A 5,000-nucleotide genomic window follows, 5' to 3' on the forward strand; every position below is an offset into this window, starting at 1 on the left:
CGATCGGCCCGAGGTTATCTAGAGTCACCAAAGCGGCCGGGGGGCCCGAGACCCCCCGGATGGGTTTTGGGTCTGATAAATGCACGCATCCCCCCCAGCTCCCCCGAGAGGGAGAGGAGGGTCAGCGCTCGTTTGCATGTATTAGCTCTGGAATTACCACAGTTATCCGAGTAACGTGTGGAGCGATCAAAGGAACCATAACTGATTTAATGAGCCATTCGCAGTTTCACTGTACCGACCGTGTGCACTTAGACCTGCATGGCTTAATCTTTGAGACAAGCATATGTTACTGGCAGGATCAACCAGGTAGCGACGCGTGTGTTTGTGGGGTAGGGGAGAGGCGCCGCCCGGCGAAGGGGGCTCCCTCCCCGAGGCACAGCTGCGCGCGCACGCTTTCCTTCCATCCCTCCTTCCGGAGGGCGTTCGTTTTCGGCGTGAGCCATAACCGGGGAAAACTGTGATCTTTCCTCCGCGGAAGGGCGCGTGGCCTTCCCCCCCGCCCGAACCTCCGCGCCCGGCCCGGGGGGGCCGGGGACGACGGGGAGGGCTAAGGGGGGCTGCGCGGCCCGTCCGGGAGCGTTCTCGGACCGACTGAGCGAGCGAGATGAGGACCGGCCGTCTACGACTCCCTATGATGAGGCACCAGGGCGGGGGAGGCGGAAGAGACTCGACGCTATTCCCCCCGGTACTGAGAGGCGAACCCGCAAGGGCGGGGAGGAACTGCCGTGCCCATAGCGGCCCTCGGCGGGCCGGGCAGGCGCCTACCCCTGGCGGGTCTCGTGTTCCGATCTACCAGTGCTTTTAAGGGAAAAAGCGAGAAAAACGGAGAAAATTCGAAAAAGTGACGAAAAAGGGGAAAAAGCATGGAAAAGGGGCTGAAAAGCCCGCACCCGTAGCTTCCTGGGCGGCCCGGGGGCCGTGCGGGGGCTTGGCGGTCCGTTTACCATAGCCCCAGGTGCTTGGACCCCTGTAATTGCTACTGTCTCCTGAAAATCTGACCATACCCTTCTGGTCACCCTACGGCGCAGCGATACCTCCACACCGCGGTCGAGGCGGGACTCATGCCCGGGAAGAGGCCTCGGGGTCGGACACGAGCCGGGGAGCGATAGGCCTGGATCTGCCACCCCGGCGTAAAAAGTGGGACTTAGAAAAATTTTTGGACTTAGAAAAATTTTCGACAAGGGAGATCCTCCTGGAGGAATCGGGCCTCAGGCCGACGAGGAGCACTCTCGTCGGACACTTTCGGCCGGCACCCGCGATCACAGCCCTGGAGGTGGACTTAGAAAAATTTTCACTCTGCACTCACAGGCCGAATCCTCATGGAGGAATCGGCCTCTAGCCCAGCACAGGCACCTCTGGTCGGCCACGCTATGCGCCCACACCCGCGATCACAGCCCTGGAGGTATTATTTTTTGGACTTTGAAAATTTTTTCACTCTGCACACACAGGCCGAATCCTCATGGAGGAATCGGCCTCTAGCCCAGCGCAGGCACCTCTGGTCGGCCACGCTATGCGCCCACACCCGCGATCACATCCCTGGAGGTATTATTTTTTGGACTTTGAAAATTTTTTCACTCTGCACACACAGGCCGAATCCTCATGGAGGAATCGGCCTCTAGCCCAGCGCAGGCACCTCTGGTCGGCCACGCTATGCGCCCACACCCGCGATCACATCCCTGGAGGTATTATTTTTTGGACTTTGAAAATTTTTTCACTCTGCACTCACAGGCCGAATCCTCATGGAGGAATCGGCCTCTAGCCCAGCACATGCACCTCTGGTCGGCCACGCTATGCGCCCACACCCGCGGTCACACTCCTGGAGGTCCGAATTTTTTTTTTTCTTTTCTTTTCTTTTCAGGCCGAATCCTCCTGGAGGAATTGCATTCTCCCCGACCCCAGGCACCATCGGCGGGCACCCCCCACCCGCGACCACGCCACCTGGAGGTCAGATTTTCGAAAAATTTTCTTTCGCCTTTATCTCGGAAACGGCCAATTCCGCCTGGGAAAAAACGATTTTGGCCGGCCCTAGGCACTCCCCACGGCCACTTTGGGCCTCCCCCCGCTGCCCATGGGGCTTCTGGGAACCGGGGGGGGGGGCCCCGACTTCGGACGGCCGTATCTCGGCCACCGTTGGTCCGATCGGCTCCAAATTTCGCAGGGGAGTCCATGGGGAGGCCCCGGACCCGATGCCACATACCCCGGGGCCGACGCCCCCCGCCGGCGCCCCCTGGAGGATGGGAGTCTGTTACATCTCCTGGGGCTATGGGAAATTTTCTGGCTCTCAGCTCACATGCAGGCTGAATCCTCCTGGAGGAATTGCATTCTCCCCGACCCCAGGCACCCTCGGCGGGCACCCCCACCCGCGACCACGCCACCTGGAGGTCAGATTTTCGAAAAATTTTCTTTCGCCTATATCTCGGAAACGGCCAATTCCGCCTGGGAAAAAACGATTTTGGCCGGCCCTAGGCACTCCCCACGGCCACTTTGGGCCTCCCCCCGCTGCCCATGGGGCTTCTGGGAACCGGGGGGGGGGCCCCCGACTTCGGACGGCCGTATCTCGGCCACCGTTGGTCCGATCGGCTCCAAATTTCGCAGGGGAGTCCATGGGGAGGCCCCGGACCCGATGCCACATGCCCCGGGGCCGACATCCCCCGCCGGCGCCCCCTGGAGGATGGGGGTCCGTTACATCTCCTGGGGCTATGGGAATTTTTCTGGCTCTCAGCTCAGGTGCAGGCTGAATCCTCCTGGAGGAATTGGATTCTCCCCGAAGCCAGGCACCTCAGGTCAGCCATGTAGGTGCCCCCCACTGCGCTCACACTTGTAGAGGTCATGATTTGGGGGATTTTGAATTTTTCTGGGTCTCTGAACATTTTGGGGAAAATATTCACACTCTGCACGCGCAGGCCAAATCATCATGGAGGAATCGGCCTCCAGCCCAGCACAAGCACCTCAGGTCGGACACAGTAGGTGCCTGCACTGGGCTCACACCCATGGAGGTCATGATTTGGGGGATTTTGAATTTTTCTGGGTCTCTGAACATTTTGGGGAAAATATTCACACTCTGCAGGCGCAGGCCAAATCATCATGGAGGAATTGGCCTCTAGCCCAGCACAAGCACCTCAGGTCGGACACACTATGTGCCTGCACTGGGCTCACACCCATGGAGGTCATGATTTTTAGGACATTGATTTATTTTGGGACCCTGAACATTTTGGGGAAAATATTCACACTCTGCACGCGCAGGCCAAATCATCATGGAGGAATGGGCCTCTAGCCCAGCACAAGCACCTCAGGTCGGACACACCATGTGCCTACACTGGGCTCACACCCATGGAGGTCATGATTTTGGGGATTTTGAATTTTTTTGGGTCTCTGATCATTTCTGGGACTTAGAAAAAGTTTGGGACTTAGAAAAATTTCCACACTTGGAAAAAGTTGGGGACTTAGAAAAATTTTCACTCTGCACTCACAGGCCAAATCATCATGGAGGAATGGGGCTCTAGCCCAGCACAGGCACCTCAGGTCGGACACACTATGTGCCTACACTGGGCTCACACCCATGGAGGTCATGATTTTTGGGACTTAGAAAAAAAATGGGACTTTGAAAAATTATCACACTTGGAAAAAGTTGGGGACTTTGAAAAATTTCCACACTTAGAAAAAGTTGGGGACTTAGAAAAAATTTCACTCAGCACTAACAGGCCAAATCATCATGGAGGAATGGGCCTCTAGCCCAGCACAAGCACCTCAGGTCGGACACACTATGTGCCTACACTGGGCTCACACCCATGGAGGTCATGATTTTTGGGACTTTGAAAAAAAATGGGACTTAGAAAAATTTCCACACTTAGAAAAAGTTGGGGACATAGAAAAATTTCTGGACTTAGAAAAATTTCCACACTTAGAAAAATTTTGGGACTTAGAAAAATTTTTACTAGGCACACACAGGCCAAATCATCATGGAGGAATCAGCCTTTAGCCCAGCACAGGCACCTCAGGTCGGACACACCATGTGCATACACTGGGCTCACACCCATGGAGGTCATGATTTTTGGGACTTAGAAAAAAATTGGGACTTTGAAAAAATTATCACACTTAGAAAAAGTTGGGGACTTAGAAAAATTTCCACACTTAGAAAAAATTCCACACTTAGAAAAATTTTCACTAGGCACACACAGGCCAAATCATCATGGAGGAATTGGCCTCTAGCCCAGCACAAGCACCTCAGGTCGGACACACTATGTGCCTACACTGGGCTCACACCCATGGAGGTCATGATTTTTGGGACTTAGAAAAAAAATGGGACTTTGAAAAAGTTGGGGACTTAGAAAAATTTCTGGACTTAGAAAAATTTCCACACTTAGAAAAAGTTGGGGACTTAGAAAAATTTTCACTAGGCACACACAGGCCAAATCATCATGGAGGAATTGGCCTTTAGCCCAGCACAAGCACCTCAGGTCGGACACACTATGTGCCTACACTGGGCTCACACCCATGGAGGTCATGATTTTTGGGACTTTAATTTTTTTTGGGTCTCTGATCATTTCTGGGACTTTGAAAAAAAAATGGGACTTAGAAAAATTTTCACACTTAGAAAAAGTTGGGGACTTAGAAAAATTTCTGGACTTAGAAAAATTTCCACACTTAGAAAAAGTTGGGGACTTAGAAAAATTTTCACTCAGCACTCACAGGCCAAATCATCATGGAGGAATCAGCCCTTAGCCCAGCACAGGCACCTCAGGTCGGACACACTATGTGCATACACTGGGCTCACACCCATGGAGGTCATGATTTTTGGGACTTAGAAAAATTTTGGGACTTTGAAAAATTTTTACTAGGCACACACAGGCCAAATCATCATGGAGGAATCAGCCTTTAGCCCAGCACAAGCACATCAGGTCGGACACACTATGTGCCTACACTGGGCTAACACCCATGGAGGTCATGATTTTTGGGACTTAGAAAAATTTTGGGACTTTGAAAAATTTTTACTAGGCACA

The 5,000-nt window shown here is 53.5% G+C and overlaps 1 non-coding gene across 1 annotated transcript in view; it reads right to left on the minus strand.

Annotated features, from left to right (window-relative positions):
• Positions 1-309, minus strand: part of LOC128515399 (18S ribosomal RNA) — a 1,869-nt gene extending 1,560 nt beyond the window's left edge. Inside the window, exon 1 of the ribosomal RNA XR_008356612.1 lies at positions 1-309. This exon is cut by the window's left edge and continues 1,560 nt beyond it. This is a non-coding gene — a ribosomal RNA (18S ribosomal RNA).
• Positions 310-5,000: the final 4,691 nt, after the last annotated feature.

This window comes from Clarias gariepinus, chromosome 27 (genome assembly GCF_024256425.1).
Source record: "Clarias gariepinus isolate MV-2021 ecotype Netherlands chromosome 27, CGAR_prim_01v2, whole genome shotgun sequence".
In the NCBI taxonomy this organism is placed as follows: Eukaryota; Metazoa; Chordata; class Actinopteri; order Siluriformes; family Clariidae; genus Clarias; species Clarias gariepinus.